The sequence below is a fragment of the Aulostomus chinensis genome, chromosome 15 (assembly GCF_037954235.1).
Source record: "Aulostomus chinensis isolate RoL2024-O1b breed Wild chromosome 15, RoL_Achi_v1.0, whole genome shotgun sequence".
NCBI classification, from domain to species: domain Eukaryota; kingdom Metazoa; phylum Chordata; class Actinopteri; order Syngnathiformes; family Aulostomidae; genus Aulostomus; species Aulostomus chinensis.
This window is the reverse complement of record NC_141334.1, coordinates 20,611,254-20,633,620: the sequence shown is the minus strand read 5'-3', so window position 1 is coordinate 20,633,620 and position 22,367 is coordinate 20,611,254. Positions and strand designations below refer to the sequence as shown.

Genomic DNA, 22,367 nt, shown 5'->3' with positions numbered 1-22,367 from the left:
AAAGCAGCACAAATTGGTGAGGGAAAACAAATGAAGTTTGATGGCAAAGCAGATAGCAAGGGTAGCCATGCCAGCCTGGACACCCCTCTGTCTCCGCCCCTGGGAGTAGATATCGTGAAATCTAAGAAGGACATTTGAAGCAGGGCTAAGACTAAATTAAGCCACATGCATGACAAATCTGTTGACAGACAGATCAGATTTCTTCTCTATAGAAAACCTTTGCTGTTCATTATGGATCCAACACATTAAACTGACACACCAGTAATGGTATCAACTGTTATTAAGCTGATAAAATTCAATTTTTTTCAAATAGTCCATCCATTGCAAGAAACTTACAAAACTTAGTCAAAATATCACCTTGGCAGTGCCTAACAGCATTATGAATTAAGATTTTGTTACTGCATTGCATTTTTCTAGCCACGAATGTTCTCAGATTCTTACTTAAATATACTGTTTAGCTGTAAAATGAGCTAGTTCTATACCTGGCTGCCATTTGGGACACAGTCAAGCCAAACCAAATGCTGCCCAATTCTGTGTTTAGATACGTTGCCCCCAGGTTCTATGTGCATGTAGCTTAATTATGCATTTGTATCATAGCACTGTGTAGTAAACTTATTATTTCCAGGTGTGTGTAGGCCAGGTTTCGGCATAGGGTATTTGACTACGACATTGATTAAACATAAAAGTATAAATCAAGCTCTAGTAATGTTTACAGAAAGATCATGGTTTGGTTCACTCACACATATACTGTAAATGTCACATACCTACATTCATCTCAGTTTCATAGTGTTGAAGGCATGGATGAGCTGCTGTTCTGTCTATTGCAGATCAGTGTAGCATCAATGTTGCTTTAAAATGATAACCTGTCATGTCCTTCTGCAGTCAGATTTTTAGTTCTCTGTATTACCACATACCATAGTCCTCCTCACCAAACACATATATTTTTTCCTTATTGATTCATCTTTATTTTCACAGACTCACACACCAATGATGGCAGCCACGGCTCGCTACGCAACCAGGCAAGCGTGTACCTGTTCTTGTCCTGCCATGGACACTGAGCAGCACATTGCAGGAGTAGAATATGTGAGTATACAGATGTCTGTGTCCCTCACAGGTTCACTGGTGCCAGAAAACACATAGCACCACTGCCGCTGTTCAGGCAACAGCCTGTCAGGAAGACATCAGTAGGGAGATGGGACGGCTCCCTCACAGCTCTGTCTCAGTGATGTAAATGAGTGCTAAGGACAGACCTCAGTGTTTCATCACAATTAGGTGCTGGAACAGAGGGTCCATGGCTGGTTGCAACTATGAGAATCTTGTTCACCATAGAGGTGTGAACATTTCAGGCAAGAGAAGCAATAGACAGGTCCACATACTGGGGGCTGTATAATAAATTGACAGGTTTGTTTTAAATATCTGAAATAGATTTGAAGATAGTTGTCTCAGTTCCTTGGTTTCACACAATAAAACATTTTATAGTAGCCGATGAGATCTTTTGTCTTTCAAGTCTGGTAATATGCAGACATATCTGTGACTTGCAGGATGACAGAGCTGCAGCGCTGTCTTGTGACCAGAGAGACCTCTGACTCCATCTTGTGGAAGATGTGAGAATATCAACACAAGGCTCCATTTTCTTTCATCAATCATGAAAGCTTGAACAATGATCCACCCTGAATATACTATAATTTGGTTTACTTAATTTGGGATTCAGTAGTCAAGAATGTTAAGAAAGAGGGTTTTCGCTGAACATTTGGACCTTTTTCTTTCATGAATAGTAAGCCAAAGCATTTTTTTTTCGCTACACAAAAGAAAGACCAAATATCAAGGAAAAGTAAATCAACAGTTTGGAAAATTCTCTTTTTAGCTTGGCATATAGCACAGAGAAAATCTGCTGCTCAACATCGGGTAACATAAGATTTGATATCTAATTTGCAGACTATAATACATTGTGTTTAATAATAACAGTGAAACAGTGCTACGAGGCAAAGAGAAATATAATGTTCATCATGGCTAAGCTATGTTCAGGTGTCCTAAGACCCTTTTTTCAAACATCCTTGTCAACACTGAATCAATGCGCCTTGATACCAACGTGTACATAACACTGTATAAACAGCACAACCATGGGGTGGGGGGTCTGAGTTGACCTGCCAATAACCCTGTCGTGGAGGTATTATCAAAGTGGTTTCAGAGGTGGAGCCAGGATAGAGCGATTTCTGTGTAAATGGAAAACACAGTATATCATCATGAGAAACCAGCTAACCAGTATTCTGGTAACCTGCACCCAGCTTTACAATGTGAGTGCTAAAAGTGGAAACCACAAGTTCTTGGAGCTCCTGGCATCAAGAGCTGAGGACAAAAATAATCACCACATTACAGGATCAGTTTCAGATGGGTCATTGCTTGAAGAATTGGCCCAGTAGCAATAGCAGCACTGGATAAAACTAAGGTCAGTTAAAAGTTAAATTTTAAAACAATTTAAAAAGCCTACATTGTGTCTGAGGACAGAATAGCCGAAGACAAGATATTATTCTCTGCCGCAGCATTACAGTTCCAACTTGAACACATCTGAAGTCATGTGGACTTTTTTGACCCGCCAGCCTCATCTTCCTTTCAGCAGCTAGAATGATTTACGTTTTTGGACATGATTGTTTAGCTTGTATTTCAAGTGTATCTTGTTTAACCAGTGTTTCTAGTTTGTATTTCTGAGTTAGTTCTCTCTGTTCACTTCCTATTTTATTTTGGAAGTTCTTCCCTCTTGTGTGCTTGTCCTTTTGTGCCTTGTTCCGTTTCCCACCTTTTTAAGTGCCTGACTTGTGTTTTGTCAGTTAATCAGTCCTTGTCATCACAGCCCTGCACCTAGTGTTTCTTGCCTTACCAGCTCCTTCACTGCCCTTGTGTTCTCCCATCTGTGGCTTGTTTCACCATTAGATGAGTGTATTTTAGTTTGGTGTTCAGTATCAATGTTTTGTCAGATCCTCACATGTCAGATCCTTATGTCATGTCTCACCTGTTGTTTTCTTGCCTGTTTGAGTCCCAAAGTTTCTTTGAGTTTCTTTGTAAAATAAGCCTTCTAATTACTCTAGTCCTGCCTGCTCTCCATTCTCTGTATTTGTGTCTTGCTATCACCACCAAACATGACACATAAGAGATGCATGGCACTGATGAATGACACTATACATCATACATTTCTTTAATATGTTCCTGGTGAATTTTATGAATACCATTAGATGAAAATTATTATTGTAGTTTAATGCAACGGTACTGTTGGTATGGAGTTTGAGTTGATGCTATTGATCAACTTCAGTAGGCCATTCAATAAAAAGGAAAGCTGGAGGGTTTAATTTAATGGATTAAACCCCTGAAATGATTCTAGTGCTGCTGTCTCCAGGTTTGTCAATGACAAATGACAATTCTTTCAGCTAAGACAATGTAAGTTTGCCTTCTTGTCCATCCAGAAATGCATTGTTTGTACTGTTGTAACGCTTACTATAATATTCTGACATTCAACTTGCCCTAGTGGATGCAAAGCTAATTTGGAGCCAATGCCACAGCAATTTGAGTCCCAACCACTGAGACATAAGCTCTTAATGAGAGCGAGCAACAAACAGAAATGAAAAGCAAAAGAGAAAAAATCCCAACAATCGAGACAGGGACTGTACTTCAGCATGTTCCTGACGAATCAAAACTTCAAATGTGTTTGATGTACAATATCTCTCTGTGAGCTTTTCACACCATGATTTGTTTTTACAGCGGCATGGTGGTGCAGTGGTCAGCACTGTCACTCCACAGCAAGATGGTTCTGGATTTGAGTGGATGGATGCATGGATGGATGGATGGATGGATTTATATTTACCATTAATCAAAGACAGTTCTTCGATGTGGCCCAGAACATGCAAAGACAAATGGAGAGACAATGATGCAATCATCCTACCTGGCTTTGTGAATGTGATAATGTGCTGTTTGATAGATTTCACACCTGTAACGTGGAATATTTCAGAGGTTTGTAAGCAAATAAAAGTGTCTTCACAATTTCTTCGGCATTTTTGAATAATTTCTTTAAGTTAGCACAAATTTGTCATGTTTTTTGCAGATGGGCAATGAAATAAAAAAATTCCTTCAAAAAAAAACAATCAAATCTTTAAAACAGTCTGTCACGCAAAACAAGATGCAAGATAGCATCAACTTGCCCACCCCATTTACAGTGGGGACGGGAGGCTGCTGACGTCAACTGGGGAGACATTTGGACGGTGGTGGAATACTTTGAGGAACTCCTCAATCCCACTAACACTTATTCCATGGAGGAAACAGAGTTGAGGGAGGATTTGGGAGGCAGGGTCGTCCAATCTTCGGGGCAGAAGTCGCAGAGGCAGTGAAGCAACTCCGCGGTGGCAGAGCTGTGGGGGTGGATGAGATTCTCAGATCAAGGAGGAGCAATGTGTTTTTTGTCCCATTCATGGTACCATGGATCAGCTCTTCACCCTTGCTAGGGTGCTGGTGGGGGCATAGGTGTTGCCTAACCAGTCCACATGTGCTTTGTGGATTTGGAGAAGGCTTATGACCGTGTTCCCCGGAGCACCCTGTGGGGGGGTACTCCAGGAGTATGGAGTGGATGGCCCCTGACAAAGGGCCGTTCAGTCTTTCTACTGGAGGAGGGAGAGTCTGGTTCGTGTTGGTGGCAGTAAGTCGGACTTGTTCCGAGTGAGGGTTGGACTCCGCCAAGGCTGCCCTTTGTAACTGGTTCTGTTCATAACTTTTATGAACAGAATTTCTAGGCACTGCCAGGTGGTGGAGGGGGTCGAGTTTGGTGGCAGGAGGATGTTGTCTCTGCTTTTTGCAGATGATGTGGTCCTCTTAACTCCATCAAGCCACGACATCTTGCTGGGGCAGCTCGCAGGTGAATGTGAAGTGGCAGGGATGAGAATTAGCACCTCCAAGTCTGAGGCCATGGTCCTCAGCCAGAAAAGGATGGCCTGCCCACTCCAGGTCGGGCAGGAGATCCTGCCTCAGGTGAAGGAGTCTAAGTATCTCAGAATCTTGTTCAAGAGCGAGTGTAGGATGGAGAGGGAGACTGACAAGAAAGAATAAGATCGCAAATACAAGCAGCCAAAATGAGTTGCCTCCACAGGGTGACAGGGCTCTACCTTAGAGACAGGGTGAAAAACTCTGCCATTCAGGAGGGACTCAGAGTAGAGCCACTGCTCCTCCATGTCGGGAGTCAGTTGAGGTGGTTCGGGCATCTAGTGAGGATGCTTCCTGGACGCCTCCCTCGGGAGGTTTTCCAGGCATGTGTGACTAGGAGGAGGCCTTGGGGCCGACCCAGGACACTCTGGAGGGAATATATCTCTTGGCTGGCCTGGGAACACCTCGGGATTCCCCCAGAAGAGCTGGTGAAAGTGGCTGGGGAGAGGACAGTCTGGGCTTCCTTGCTGAGGCTGCTGCCCCCATGACCCAGACCAACCGGATAAGCAGGAGACGGCGACGACATGTGTTTATGTACTTTAGACAGGCCTCCAGTTTAGTCAGCTTATTTGTTTCATGTGGACGCATTGATAAGTACAACTGTGAATTGTCTGCATAACAGTGAAAATCAATTGAGTTTTCCCTTGTTATGTGACCTAGTGAAAGCAAATACAAAGTGAAGAGCACTGGTCCAAGGACAGATCCTTGTGGAACACCATAATTGACATTAGTGGTGAAATGGGGGGACAGTCTGGGCTTCCTTGCTGAAGCTGCTGCCCCCGCAACCCGGACCCAGATAAGCAAAGGACGACGGACAGACGGATGGAAGGATTTTCAAAATAGCTGTTTTATAAATGGTCTGCCATTGACTGATGTCCCACATTAATTTTCAATGCCACATTGCTATTTGATCTATTGACACAGGATTAAATTACTTTATCATAAGGTAAACTATGTTTGTTTGTATCCTGCTGAAGTTTTATTACTTTTGAGAAAAATAATGCAACATATCCTGGTATTGAATGCACAAGAGTGAGTAAATAAACAAAAAAGATTGTAATTGTGGAACTAAAGAGAGCAGCCACAAATGCTCATTTGTGTTACAAGTTCGGAAGAAAAAGAAATCAGCCCAGTGTGCTGCCAGTATGAATTACACTGACTGTGCTCTCACCCACAGAGAACTACCAGCAGGTGACAGTGGTGCACCTTTCTGAGTCTGTCAGGCTCCAGTGTTCCTGTCACTGCAGCCAGGCATGGAAGCTCTATGTGCAAATGAACACCTGAAGAGCCTTTCCTCTTCCTCAGTGAAATTGTGTGTGTGTGTGTTTGTGTGTGTGTGTGTGTGTGTGTGTGTGTGTGTGTGTGTGTGTGTGTGTGTGTGTGTGTGTGTGTGTGTGTGTGTGTGTGTTGGGGGGGGGGGTCACTCTGTATTTCCAAGAGAAACCAGTGGTGTCTGCAAATCAGGATGCAATCAAATCATCCTCTTGGTACAAGGTGAAAATTATGTGTCGTCACCACTGATTACTAAGTATTTATGCAAATCGCCTTTGAAGAATTGAGCCAAAATGAAGGAAAACATTTTGGTACATACACCCCTAATGCAGATCACTCACAAGGCCAGTGTAATGGAGTTTTGTGGTTGATTCCACTTTCCACAATCAAAACAAATCATATTTTAGTTTGTTCAGGTACTGTGGATCTTCACTGGTTGGCGGGTCTCTGCTTAGCATATAAATATGGACTGTGACATCAGCACAGTGCCAGTATGAGAGGATTCTTCCCACGGTAGGTTACACGAAGCACAGCGTTACATTAAACACTGTCAAAATAATGTAATTCAATGACAAAACGCTCATAATACTATGTCTGAATAGATGTAAGAAAGTGGCAACTGCATTGCCTTTAATGTGCCAAATTGGTTAAATTGTGTTCGTGTTTATAGTTTGCTTCCTTAGCTCCTCAGCTAAGCTAATATTTACTAAGTTGTCTATAGAGCTGTGCCGCATTGCTGTGCCTACGTTGACTGACCAGCGCATTTTTATGCTGAACACAGGTACATATTTTGGTTACATTACATTACATTACATGTTGCATTTGTTATCATTCATTAATGTTTAGTGCCTGTATGAGTGGCTTGTTCCCACGAGCTGTGCCACATTGCTGTGCCTACGTTGACTGACCAGCGCATTTTTATGCTGAACACAGGCAATAAAGTCCAGTCTAAGGTGGAAGGTCGGTCCATAAGTCACATGACACGACGCAGAAGGGGGTTCCAGGAAATTTGACAACAGTTACACCAGCAAGATCATTGGCCTCCCAAACCCCTATCTCTCAGACCTTAACAACACAGCCACTGCACATAGAGCATACGCCATTATGTCTGACCCCCACACACCCCCTCCACCCACTCTTTGTACTTCTCCCATCTGGTCAGCACTGCAGGTCCCTGACATGGAAAAAGGTCAGGTTCAGCAGGAGCTTTGTCCACTCTGCAGGAGCAGAACTGAACAGATCATCCAGCTTGTAATGCGTATGGATTTTATTTTGTCCATGTAATGTAATTTTTTGACTGTGCTGGTGATGGTTTGATGTATTTTCTATCCATGTCTTCTGTGTTCTTGAGGAGTATGGAAAGTGGAAACAAGTTTCCTTATGATGACCAATAAATCTAAATCTGAATCTAATCTTTATATACAGTCTAATGTAACACCATTGCAGAAATACAACTGAATAATGAACAAGACTTGCAAGTAAGTAGAAACAGGGTCCAGGCAAGTTGAACCTTGGCCCAGTGAATATGATGCAAGTCAGACCTATACAAAAGTTTCTACAGAGGCTCATAGAGGAGGGTCCATTGGTCATAAACATATTTTCCATATTTAATTGTATTGATTGTGGCTTAGACAATCCACACTATTCTTTAGAATGCAACATGTTTTGGTTTATAACTTTTGTGTTTTTTGGTTTTTAATCTACAGTATGTATGCAATATCTGTGCAAATGTTTATCCAAAATGGATGAAAACTGCAGACAAGTATGTAAAAGTATTGTGTATTTATTGCAAAATTTCATGCAACAGAATTAGCCACTTACTGATCGGCACCATATTTGGCACAGAACTTGAAGGGGTCATGACTTAAATTTGAGTGTGACTAAAAGTTTCATGTTCATTGGACCAGCCGTGATAAAGACACACTGCTCTTCCTCTTTTGATGATTTTTTTTTTCATTTATTCAAAATGGAAACCAGCCTTAGAGAAGTTTCATCATGCCTCTTTTTTGCTGCAGCTGCGAACACTAAACAATGCATCAAGATCTTCTTCTGAAAGTTTGGCGATGATAAAACTCTGTCACCAATATACTGCAACATTCCTGCTTGGGCATCATCACATCAAATGGGAACTTCTTTCTCTATAACTTCCACATTTTTTGACGGTATCAAAATTATTTTGATAATTTTTGTAATGGCCATCATTAGATTCTCAAAATATAATTTTCTATCCATCCATCCGTTTTCTACTGTTTATCCTGTTAAGGGTGGGGGGGGGGCTGGAATCTATCCCAGCTGCCTTCGGGCAAGAGGCAAGAATACATCCATTCAGTCTCACAGCCACACCTATGGTCACTTTAGAGTATTGATTAGCCTAGTCCCCATTTGCATTTCTTTGGACTGAGGTAGGAAGCCGGAGTGTCCGGAGAGAACCCATGCAGGCACAGAGAGAACATGCAAACTTCAAACAGGAAGAGGCTTGAACCTTGATCTGTCATTCTGTGAGGTGACAGTCCTAACCACTGCATCACCATGCTGCCTAAGTTTTATTTTGATTGTACAAATTTCATTGGAGGAGTTAGCACGGTTTTTGCAATTATAAAATGAAAAATGCAGAAATGGGTTGGCCAAGCTCACTCCAGCAAATATGTGGATAAAAGGTCAAGAGTGATGTGATAGTTTAAATGCTGCTAAAACTTTTACTTTGTATGTAGCGCCACCTTGTGGTGTACATATATACATATTTACATACATAATTTTTTTTTTCATCTGAGCTATGTGCAGTGGACTGTACCAGTCTTGAAAGTTGTACTTCAGCTTGTACAGTTTAGTTTGCAGTATTACATTTACTGATGGAAAAACATCATAACCCAAACTTGAGAAAAGACAAAAGGATTCCAAGCAGTTGGTATGGGGAATGATGTTGCTTCACTCATCAACATCCAGACCTCAGACTTGGACCACTAATGATAGTTAGTTTGTTGACTTAAACCTATTCTTTTGTTCTTTGAAGGTCACAGAAACAAAATCACTAACCTTTTTGGGGAGCGCAAGAGCAATTTGACAAGTAAAGATGTGTTGTTGTTTTTTAAATTTTGGATTAATTATATAAAACTGTTAAAGATATAGGCAACACAGTGGTGCAGTGGTTAGCACTGCAAGAAGGTTCCAGGTTCGAGTCCTGGCTCGGGCACAGGATCTTTCTGTGTGGAGTTTCCATGTTCTCCCTGTGCCTGCGTGGGTCCTCTCTGGGTACTCTGTCTTCTTCCCACTGTCCAAAGACATCAAGAGGGGACTAGGCTGATTGAATACTCTAAATTGATCGTCGGCGTGACTGTGTGTGTGAATGGTTGTCTGATTGGTAAGGGTCGGGGGGGGGGGGGCAGGAGCCTATTCCATCAGCCTTCGGGCATGAGGCTGGGTTCACCCTGGATTGATCACCAATCCATTTCAGGGCCAATACATATAGACAAACAACCATTCACACTCACAGCCATGCCTACGGTCAATTTAGAGTATCAATCAGCCTTGTCCCCATTTGAATGTCTTTGGACTGTGGGAGGAAGCCGGAGTACCTGGAGAGAACCCACGCAGGCAGGGAGAACATGCAAACTCCACACATAAAGATCCCGTGCTAAGCAGGGGCTCAAACCCGGAACCTTCTTGCTGTGAGGCAACAGTGCTAACCACTGCACTACCGTGCTGCCTGGTTATCGATTTATCAGGCCAAATATTATTTGAGAGAACAAAACCCCTACTCCCAGACAGGTGTGGAACTTCTATTCTCCTCCAGAGTTGCCAAAGGTATGAGCTACCAAGTGGGTGTGGGGATGCTCACAAGGTGCTACCTAAGTGTCAAAGTGTTTAAGTTACTCCAGTCACCTCCCCTCCCCCTCAGGAGGGACACTCTGTATTTTGCCTTAACCTGTGTGTGGAATTATGAATATATGCATTAATATAAGTGTGTGTTTCTTCATGGGATGTTAATTGTGAGGGTGCTGCAGGTACAACTGGAGTAGTTGGCATACATAATTGAACAGTGTCTTTTATTACTGGGTCCTGGGCAGTGGAGTGACTGCGTTTCGTTGTCTCAATCCCCCAAGGGATACACTCCAAGAGACAAGAATGATAAGACAGACTGTTGGACCACCACAAGTGACTCTGGGCTGAGGTTTTTATTACCATTCATTAGATTATTCCTCTTTTTTAACACTACTCGACCCCATTTTAATCTAAGAACCTATGTAGATTTCTGTAAAATGGAATAGGCTCCTGTTAATCCCAAGGTGGTGTTGACGGTTTTCAATTTAACTGAATCCTCATTTACTCTTGTAGGGGTATGTGGAGCTCTGTTCAGGGCCATCCAGTCACTGTACACTGTTTTGCAATGGCTGTTCTCTGACTAATTTTGATAAATTTAAATAATTTATTAAACATTTTTGAACATTTTCTGAATATCTCACTTCTTTTATCCACAGCACTGAATGCTTTATTATATTTACAACATTCATTGTGGTTTAAGAAGACTCCAGGTTCTAGCCCTGCCTCGAGCATGACATCCTTCTGTGTGGAGTTTGCATGTTTTCCCTGTGCCTGCATGCGTTCTCTCCAGGTACTCCAGCTTCCTCCCACAGTCCAAAGACATCAAGAGGGGACGAGGCTGATTGATACTCTAAATTGACCGTAGGTGTGACTGTGAGTGTGAACGGTTGTTTGTCTATATGTGTTGGCCCTGTGATGGACTGGTGACCCATCCAGGGTGTACCCCACCTCTTGCCTGAAGGCTGCTGGGATAGGCTCCAGCCCCCCCATGACCCTTAACAGGATAAATGGTAGAAAATGGATGGATGGATGGATGGATTTTGCTTTTGTTTTTATTGCAGTCTCTATAAATTGTATCAACACTGCTTTCTTAGCTGGGTCTACTTGCAAAAGAGATTGTAAATCTCAATTAGTCTAGCCATATTAAATAACTATAATAATAAATACTAAACTGGATCTACGATGGAATCTTGGGGTGTATAATGAATTTTACCTGAAATTTAGTTGTTGCGACGCCTGTCAATGGTGTATGGACAACATTAATTGCTCTCATTTTGATGTATAATTTTTCCATTCAGTCTGCAGATAATCTCATACATGCAAAGCATATTTTACTCCTGGTGCACGTTGATTTTTAAAATTACGACTGAAGGGCCAGAAGATTTTCATGAACAGAAAAGAATTTGAATTTCTATCAGCTGGTGAAATGTTACATCAAAGTGACCACGACATTGTTTATATCAGTTTTGCAGGAGGAAGAATTTACAGTTCAGTGGTCATCCAAAAACGTTATTGTGAAGTATTTAACCAGTAGTCCATTGAGGAGATGGTACTTGATCTTGTTAAATTTGACATATTTTTGTGGCTAATTGTCCCTCAAGCTCCTGCTGATTTATCTAAACTAACACTCATTAAATACAAGAAACAATGGTAAAGTAAAATGAGAAGCAACATAGCATTGTCACTCAGCAGCCTCAGGCTCAAATTTAAAACATGGCTTTTTTATAAAAAGATGCCATTTTTACTGATGGCATCTGTTAACCACACCTATCCTGTTTCCTTTAATTTGAATTGGAAAAATTTAATTTAAGATAAATGTGAACTCCTGTGTCTATGAAATGTAGCAGTGGAATGGTTGGGTCCAAGCCAGAAGTGATGCTTCTATGTCCAGTTTTAACTAGAATACAGGTATGCCTTGTTAAATATGAAGTAAAATCCTGAGCTGATGTTAAGAGCGCCATATTATTTTTTTTTAAGTTAGAAAAGTTGTACTTGAACTAAATTAAAAGGCAGCAAAAATATATGTTTTGGGTTACCAACATAGTTTTAAATACTTATACAAAACCTTAAACCTAATCAGGGAACATCTTACACATTTTTCCAAAAATGTAACACAAAAATAAAAAAAAAAAATTGTCTACCACTTTGCTCAAGACTGATATGACTTAACAGTGATCGGGAGACTGTAATGTACTACACTGGATTAAGCCTATATTCCTCTGACGCCACTGTGGGATATTTTTAATTGAAATATTATTACAACATATCACAGCCATGTAGACAGTTTAAAATTTGGGGGTTTGTACACTGTTAAAGGCCTAGTTCAAATTCCTCCTAACAAGGGTCTGATCACATAAGCCTTGAATTGTTCACTTTAGCTGTAATCCATCAAAATAACATTCCTTATCAGTTACAGGTGGGAATCACAGAGTAACTCACAAGAATTGCAGTGATACAGTCATTCCATGATCATAAACATTCACTCCTGATCAAAATCTTAAGACTAGTTAAAAAATTGCAAGAATTTATGTTTTGCACTGTTTGATTTTAAGAAGGTTCTGAGTAGCCCGTGTTTGCCCACCAACCCCTTCATGTTTCCAATTGCTTTTCCCCGCTAAGCAACACACCCGCTGAGAATAAAACTCAACATGTCGGCTTTGTTGCTTACAGCCCCGCTGTGAAGCCGGCATTAGTCATTGGCAGCTCTGTTCTCCGGAACGTGAAGGTAGAGACTCCAGCGAGCATAAAGTGCATCCCAGGGGCCAGAGCGGGCCCGCTGCCCAATTTAGCCAGTGACGACAAGTTTAGCTGCATACGTTCATTCCATCGCTGGATGTCTAGGTGGTGCTTAGATAACAATGTGGCTTATATAGCCTTCTGGGGAAAGCCTGGTCTGATACAGAGAGATGGCATCCATCCTACTTTGGATGGTGCATGTCTCTTATCTAGGAACATAGGGTTATTTATTAGCCATGCTAATCCCTGACAAGCACCCAGAGTTAAGACCGGCAGGCAGTCTGAGTTTAACACGCCCCTCTGCTGGTTCCCTGTGTTGTCACCCACCCAGCCTGTAGAAACTGCATCTGCCTCGAGGCTATATAAGCCTAAACCCAAATATGGAGGAGTAATTTATAGCAACTTCGTTAAAATTAAAACCACTGCTCCAGCAAACCAACCCAATAAAACTACCGTAATAAATGCGGTTTGCTAAATATTTGAGCTCTCCCATCCAAGTCTCTCCTAGTGAATGATTTAATTACAAATCACCAAACTGATGTATTACACTTACTGAAACCTGGGTGCAGCAATAAATATGATGAATATGTTAGTTTAAATGAATCTTCCCCTCCTAGTTACATTAACTTCCATGTACCTCATAACACTGGCAGAGGACGAGGAGTACCTGCAATTTATCAGTCAAATTTGCTTATTAACCCTCGACCTAAGAGTTCATATAATTCATTTGAGAGCCTGACTGTCAGCTTTTTCCACCCAGACTGGAAAACAGAGAAACCACTCTTACTTCCTGTGGTGTATCGTCCTCCTGCACCTTAATCTGAGTTCTTGGAAGAATTCCCTGACTTTCTGTCAAACTTGGCATTGAATTCATTCAAAGTCATTATAGTGGGTGACTTTAACATTCATGTGGACATCGATGATGATTGTCTGGCCACTGCGTTTAAATCACTTTTGGATTCCATTGGCATCTTTCAGAGGGTAAACAAACCCACTCACACTTTTAATCATATCCTTGCTTTAGTACTTATGGAATAGAAGCTGACCTCATCACAGTTCCTCCTCAATCACCCCTTAATCACATTTGAAATTACTTTAACAAATTAGATCCTTCCTGGGAAAAAGTCCCACTTCAGTAGATGTCTATCTGACACTGCTGTTTCTAGATTTAAGGAGCTTATTCCAGCAGAGATTGCTGCCACATCTTGTAACAATATAATGGGCAGTTATGCTGATTTCACCCCAACGCAGGTAGACTATCTTGTGAATAGCACTGCAGCAGCACTCCTTGGGACACTTGATGCCATAGCTCCCCTGAGAAAGAAGGTTATCACCCAGAAAAAGGCAAAGGCTTGAAACAGAAGACCAGACAGCTGGAAAGGAAGACACATTCCAGCCAGCATGAGGAAGACCATCAAGCCTGGAAGGATAGTTTATTAATATATAAAACAAACTCCATAATACTAGATGCTTACTACTCATCCCTAATAGAAAAGAATAAGTACAGCAGGTTCCTCTTCAACACTGTGGCCAGGCTAACCAAGAACCATAGTGCTGTTGAGCCATGCATCCCCCCAACTCTCACCAGTAATGAGTTCCTAACTTTCTTTACTGAAAAGATTGTGAATATTAGAACAAAGATTTCCAGTAATGGAGCACAGATTGCATACACGTCCCATGTTTGGTGCTCCCTTGCAAAGTCCAAACAGGCAATTTTGTGGCGTTCAAGAAGACATAGCCTTTGAAGATGATTTTTGATTTGAAGCCATTCCTTCACAGATGGTGTCTGCTGGTAATTGGGCTGCAGTGAGCACCAGTAATGGCCTTATTTTGGGACAAGGATCATCTTAACGGACAGTCATTCAGATTCTCCAGCTCAGTGCCGGTGAAATTTTTCGGGTCTACCACTTGATTTTTTTTTTGTTCCATAACACTCAGGATCTTTTAAGAAATGCAAATTGACTGTCTTAATGCATCCAGCCTCAGTAGCAATGGCACGTTGTGAGAGGCCTTGTTTATGCAGCTCAACAAACCTACCATGTTCAAAGACAGTGAGATTTTTTTTGCCTTTGCCACGAAGAGATCTTTAAAGTCTGATTACTTGACAGGAAATGACATGGAATCCAAATATTTGCAAATTTTGGCTTTCAAAGGCTGTGGTCTCAAACTTTTGATCAGCTGATGAACAGCCTATTACAGTTAAATTGTTGTTTTCAAAAAAATTGCCTGCTCACAACTTTTGGTCTCTTGTTCCCATTTCTTCTTTTTGCATTTTAAAGTTCTCCTTAGAACCTTCGTAACATCCAACAGAACAAAATGCAAATTCATGCAATTTTTTGGTCTGGTCTGGTCTTAAGATTTTGATCATGAGTGTATTTCAAGTCAAGTACAGTCAAGTCAATTTTATTTGTATAGCGCCAAATCACAACAAAAGTTATCTCATGACACTTTACAGGTAGAGCAGGTCTAGTACCACACTCCTTCAATGAATTTACACCAAACACTTCTCCATGAGCAAGCACATCCTGCAACAGCAGCGACAAAAACCTTCCTTTTAAGAGGCAGGAACGTCGAGCAGATCCAGGCTCAACGGGAACAGCCTTCTGCTTTGAGTGGTTGGGGGGGGAAAGAGTGCAGGAGAGTGGGGCAGAGACAAAGACAGATAATAGAGAAGATAGATATACGGAAGGAAGGAGAGGGACAGAGATCAAGAAGGAGAGAAAGGGAAGAGACTGATGGACAGATGTGAGCATGTGATGCTAAGGGTTGCAGCTTGAGCCTCTTCAGGTCGGTAACCTCCTCCAGCTGCACCCGGGATCTGGGATGTGGGGAGCCTGAAGGCTCTGCAGAAGAAGGAGAGTTAGTAACATGTGAGTTTGATTTATGTACAACACATACAGACCCTGCGATGGACTGGTGACCTGTCCAGAGTGTACCCCACCTCATGTCCGAAAGCCACGGGGATAGGCTCCAGCCCTCGCACGACCCATAACAGGATAAGCGGTAGAAAATGGATGGATGGATGGATGGATGGATAACACAAAAAGGAGGACAGAGAGGGACATAGGAGAAGAGAGAAGCCCAGTGTAGCAGTCTAAGGGCTAGTCTAAGCCAGATTTAATTTTCATTTACGTAACATTGCTAAGATCAGACACATCCTGTCTCAAAAAGATGCAGAAAAACTAGTCCATGCTTTTGTCACTTCCAGGCTGGATTACCGCAATTCCCTCCTATCAGGCTGCACCAGCAAGTCCCTAAATACTCTCCAGCTGGTCCAAATTGCTGCTGCCCGCATGTTGATGAGAACTGGTAGAAGAGACCATGTCTCTTCTGTACTGGCTTCTCTGCATTGGCTCCCTGTCAAATTCAGAATAGAATTCAAAATTCTCCTAACATACAAAGTCCTCAACAATCAGGCACCTTCATGTTTGACAGAGCTCATAGTCCTCTATTATCCAGCTAGAACCCTTCGCTCCCAGGACGCAGGGTTACTTGTTGTTCCTCGAGTTTCTAAAAGTAGAATGGGAGCCAGAGCCTTCAGCTATCAGGCTCACCTCCTGTGGAACCGTCTTCCAGTTTCGGTCCAGGATGCAGACACCCTCTCTACCTTTAAGAGCAGACTTAAGACCTTCCTTTTTGAGAGACTTATAGTTAGGGTTGATAAAGCTGGCCTTTAGACATGCCGCTACAGGCTTAGACTGCTGGGGGATCTCCCATGGTGCACTGGACTTCTCTCTCCTCCTGTCTTTCCTCTCTGTCCTCCTACATGTGTCACATATAAATCATACTCATATGTGTTACGAACTTGTATTCTTCTCCAGGACCTTCAGGCTCTCCACATCCCAGATCCTGGGTGCTGCTGGAGGAGGCTACAGACCCGAAGAGGCTCAAGCTGCCACCCATAGCACCACCTACTCAAGTCTCCGTCTGTCCATCAGTCTCTCCTCCTTTCCCTCTCTCTTTATCTCTATCCTTCTCTTTCCTTCTGTATATCTTGTCTTCCTCCATTATCTGTCTTTGTCTCTGCCCTGCTCTCCTGGGGCCTCATGTATCAATACTTGCGTGGATCTCATACTAAAAAACTGCGGTCGAAAGTTGCGTATAGGCACAAAAAAATCCGGATGTATCAATATGTGCGAGCGCCGGAATCCACGCACGTTTCCTTGATACATCCCAATCAGCGTGGAATTGAGTGCAGATGTCGGAGCGACCGGGCCCGCCCCCGTCACACCCACCTATAAAAACGCAAATTTATTTAAATAGGGTAAAGAAGTTCACGCTGTGCGAGCTAGTCGGTAAGATGGAGGAGAGACAGCCTGTCCAGTGGTGTCAGTATAAACAATAAACGTTGTGAGTGGGATAAGAAGTGAGAGGGTGAACACGGTGGGTTTGGAGCAGCGCACCCCGCAGAGATTTAAAAAAAAAAGTGGTCGGACCTGTTATTGGCTAAAGTTCCCTTCTCATCACCAGTGTTGTTTATCATCAGTCTCATACAGCTTAACCACTTCTAATGACGGAAAGAACGAGTCGCTACGTGTTTGAAATTTTATGACGGTAGAAAAGTGTTGGCTCCTCCTTAACAGAACGATCAAAGTGATACAAAGCACAGTTTTCCTCACTAAACCTGCGAGCACACTACGTCATAACCTTGCACCACTGCTTGCGCTCTGAAAGATTTCCGCATGTCTGCAATTCTAACTTCCTAAACAATGCAAGCTAAACGTATGACTAAATTCAACACTGCACTATCTATCCATCCATCGTCGTCTTCCGCTTATTCCTTACTAGTAAGGGTCGCGGAGGGGCTGGAGCCTATCGCAGCATCTACAGGCGAGAGGCGGGGTACACCCAGGACAGGGTACACCATTGCAGAGACGAACAACCATTCACACTCACATTCATACCTACGGTCAATTTAGAGAATTCAATCAGCCAAATTGCATGTATTTGGACGGTGGGAGGAAGCCGGAGACCCACCCACGGTTCTATCTTGGGGAGAACATGCAAGCTTACCACTGCACCACCGTGCAGCACCACAGCACTATCACTAAATGCAATAACTACAATAATCAATTGGCTTAAATCTAAATTTAAATAACAATACGGATGTAAAGTCAACAAATACACAGAATCAGCCATTTAAATAAACCAATATGTTTAATAGAAACTGATCCTCAGCCATTCCGCTGACATGCAGCACACCTGCCGGCTCCCGTGCCAGCCCGTCCGCCTGCTCAGAGTCATCCGCCAGGACTAGCGGCATTCGGGCCACCCCGTCTTAACACAGGTGGTCTTGCAGTCACAGGAGGACATAACGGGGATCGATGAGCCTGAACCGCCTGATAAATGTTCTGGAACGTTTCGCGGACAAAATAAATTAATCTGGCTTCATGAACCATGTGGTATCTTCTTACCCATTCACAGTGTGGACCGGCTGTTCTGCGCCGGTCGCAGCTCCTCACAAATTTGCAGGAGGATGGCCCGCGGTAGCCAAAATGTGACGCGGTAACCAGCTCATCAGCAACTTGTCAGAATTGTGGAGCAAGTCCTGTCGCTCCCGTCTTATTGCACCATTTGCCACGTCCTCCAACAGCGCAAGTGCTGCCATTGTTGAAAGTTGCACATTCAGCACAACCGTGAAGGCTCTTTTATAACAGCTTAAGTAATGCCAACAGGTGTTTGTGTTGAAGGCTTTTTGTGCTCGATGTATGTGCGGTTGTCAAATAATGTCAGTTACCAAACACCGCCACAGGGTGTCACCAACAGACCAAAGTGCAGTTAACGCAAGAATCGGCTTTCCACCAACTTCTACGGCACCTCCAGAGTTCGCGTGAAACAGCGCAAAAGTCGACAGACTTTTCGCGTTGATACATCTGAACGCGAGCATCGATGCTGGCGTAAGCAAGTTTTTCTTGTGTAAACCACATTGATACATGAGGCCCAAGGTCTCTGGTCAACACAAGGCATTGTAAAATTAAGTTCTATAGCACAAGGGATGTTAAATATTGCCCTTGGGAATTTCAAAATGTTTCTAAATTTAGAGAATGTCACACACAGAACAGCATTAGGCCAAAACCAGAAAGCTTGTTGTGATGATGGCATGGTTGACTGATGGCATATCAGTAGATTTGTCATTCTAATGATTGCATTTATGCTTTGAACATCATTAAATTGATGTTCATTTGGGAAAACTAATATGCTGAATGAAATGTTTAACTTTTGCTCGACACAGGTGATTTTTGTAAATAACTGAAAATTTGATGTAAACATCCAATTGGACTTTAATTACAAATTACAAACCCATGCTAACCTCTGGTTTGACCTAAAGAAATACTTAATTTATTTACTAGGGACAGTGCACATTTCGGTTTACCCTGCAATGCAAATGTTAAAAAAATAAGCTAAACAGCGTATTTTCATCTGTTGTCTGTATGTACTAAGGGACCCAGCGTCATCTAAAAAAAGCTTCCTTAAACTCCACTGCACCAAACCACACAACAATATAACACCGCAATACAAAAAAGGACAATAAAGCACATTACCACACACAGACAATAAATACCTACCTCCAAAATAAGGTATGAAAAAATGTTGAACAGTGAGGGTATTGTCAGAGATTAGCATGATTATTCATCATGCGGATTTAGTTTGTTTTAAGCTTTCCATCCATTTTCTACTGCTTATCCTGTTAAGGGGCCAGCTGTGACTGACGAATCCTTTACTTAACAAACAAAAGCAATTGAATGCAACAGCCAATGAAGGATAGAAGAGGCTGCAGGCTAGTTCTTGCCTGTAGGTGTGGCTGTGAGTGTGAATGTTTGTCTATATGTGGGGGCCCTGCGACGGATTGATGATCTGTCTAGGGTTTGCCTCACCTCTCGCCTGAACACAGCTGAGATAGGCTCTGGGCCCTTAAAGGATAAGCGTAATAGAAAATGAGGGGATGGATGAAGACAGGTGGCACGGTGGTGAAGTGTTTAGCACTGTTACCTCACAGAAAGAAGGTTCGGGGTTTGAGCCCAGCTCGGGCACAGGATCTGTATCTGCATGTTCTCCCTGTTCCTGCCTGGGTTCTCTCTGGTACTCCAGCTTCCTCCCACCGTCCAAAGACATCAAGAGGGGACGAGGCTGATTGATACTCTAAATTGACCGTAGGTGTGACTGTGAGAGTGAATGGTTGTTTGTCTATATGTGTTGGTCCTGCGATGGACTGGTGACCTGTCCAGGGTGAACCCCCCCCCTGCGACCCTTAACAGGATAAGCCTTAGAAAATGGATGGATGAGGACAGCCGTTTGACAGGGATGTAAGATTATGCATTTACACCCCGGCAGTAAGTCCCTACCAGGGTAACACTGTCCACTTTCATCCATACGTAATGGCTGCCCTCACTCAAAGTAATTGTGGTGAGGTGTTTCACCAGGGACAAGAATATGGCACTGTCACAGCCATGGTTTTGTCAGTGATATCATATTCATTAATAATGTTTTTAAATAGAAAAATAGAAAATTTTTAAATAGAAAAATGTGCCTCTCGAAGAAAAATTAAGGATGATCCTCTTGAGATGGATCCAAACCCCTTACTAAAATGTACAAAGCTGTATTCATACATTTCCCTGTAATTCCAGATTATGGACAGTTTGACGAACACAATTCAACATCCTTTTGTTTGGTTCTGCAGAAAAACCTTGCAAGGGAAAAAACTTTCAATCCTGTCAATCAGGCAGGTCTGCATCATTTGAATCATGGAACCTGATAAGGATCAGTGTGGTGGCTGTGGGCATGTAAAAACCTGTTCTTCAATTTCAGTCAAGTGGCCCTGCAAATATGAATCTGTCCAACCACCCCACAACCATGGAAAAGGACTGTTAAATATGCATACTTCAGAACATGAAAGCCACCTAAACACAGTAATTTGAATAAAGTATAAGCTCCATATTTTTGTATTTGTATTTATTTGATATTACTCACAAATTTTTTTTTTGCTGGACAGTATTTGATACTGCAATAAGTGTCACTTGTATATATTCACTGTTATTTCATCAAAGTGAGTGATGCTAACAAATATATGTTATAAGTTGCGTGTTTACAATGATAATGCTTTACTACATGTTTGTTGTGGAACATAAAGTATTGTTTGAAAGTAAACTGTACTTTTATTGCTCCAACAACATCAACTGATCAGTCTTCAAAAATCTGAAAACCTATTTATCATGTTGTCACAAAGTTGAGTGCCATCAAAATCAGGATTATAAAATAAACAATATTCTTTACACAACTACCATTTTTAACATATAATCATATATAACGTTAGTCAATTCCACAAAAGCTTCTTACTTTCGCTAGAGTGTGCTCACAACCAATGTTGTTATCGCTGAAGGCTGGACTGTCTCAGGGCTCCATCCTGGCCCTCATTTTTTCCCTCACTTCATCTGTGTCAAATGGGTTGTTTTATTCACAGAAAATGTTTTTCAGTCTTTTGTCCACTGACAGCTCACTGTATTCACCTTTAAACCAAACTGAGAGCCATGAAGCATGGAGAGTAAATAAACAGTCAGATTCTCATACCAACAAGAACAAAGCTCTTCAAGGGGCAGCATGGCTTGGAGGTACAGGGGCTGTTAAGCAACCAAAGGCCCCTGGTTCGATCCTCATTTCCTCCAGTAACTATGTTGAATTATCCTTGAGAGAGATACTGAGCCCCTAATTGCTCCTGATGGCCCTGAAACAGACTCATGACCCATCCAGAGTGAACCCCACCCAGCTGGCCCCCTGCTCAGCGACCCTTAACAGATAAGTGGTATAGAAAATGGATGGATGGATAAAGCTCTTTATTCTTGTGATGTGAATACTCCACGCTCCCTGCAGACGAGAATATATGTATTTTGAAATATGTTTTCTGGTTTCATTTATCTGAGAAAATCAAATGGAAAGAAAATCTTTCATAATGAAAATGGTGTTGCAAATCCCAACCCTGGGTTTGGATGCACACTTATGAAATTTTTCCTGTTTTTAACCATTTTTTTCAAACTCAAAGTGCAACTTCTGGGAAGAAATGTTTTAATTACTTATTATATTCCATTTCAGCGCTAACCCTTAAACTGATATTGCAGTGTGCAATGTGTTTTTCACGAAACTGAAAGGCCAGATCCCCAATTTTGATCAACACATATGGGGCAGGTTTTTGTTGCTGTTGTTCCCTTTCTTGATCTTTTAATAGAACTACTGGAAGCCTAGATGCATCTCAAGCCTGCTGGTGCCCCCCACAGGTATGAAACAGATTTACCCTTTTTGTAATTTTTTAAATCGGATTATACATGAAGATATTATAGAATCAGTGTATTTTCTTCTCTAAATTTATGTATTTTAACATCAGCAATACATATCTGTAGTTCTTTTTGCCATTTGTGAGGGATTCAAGAATAATTAGACATGTTTGGTGTTTTAGAGTATAGAAATTTGCAAGAAAAACATGTTCTGTATTCATTTTTGACATGTGAGTATCATTAACTGGTTTCATTAGAAAATAAACTCAATGCTCTCTAAGGGAAAGGAAGGCTGAGTTTATGTTTAATCCAAATGTT

The 22,367-nt window shown here is 42.0% G+C and overlaps 1 long non-coding RNA gene across 4 annotated transcripts in view; it reads left to right on the top strand.

Annotated features, from left to right (window-relative positions):
* Nucleotides 1-4,290, top strand: part of LOC147249138 (uncharacterized) — a 57,428-nt gene extending 53,138 nt beyond the window's left edge. For all 4 annotated transcript variants that reach the window (XR_015119460.1, XR_015119461.1, XR_015119462.1 and 1 more), the window contains 2 exons: nucleotides 976-1,083; nucleotides 1,542-4,290. This is a non-coding gene — a long non-coding RNA (uncharacterized LOC147249138). The remainder of the gene's footprint in view (nucleotides 1-975; nucleotides 1,084-1,541) is intronic.
* Nucleotides 4,291-22,367: the final 18,077 nt, after the last annotated feature.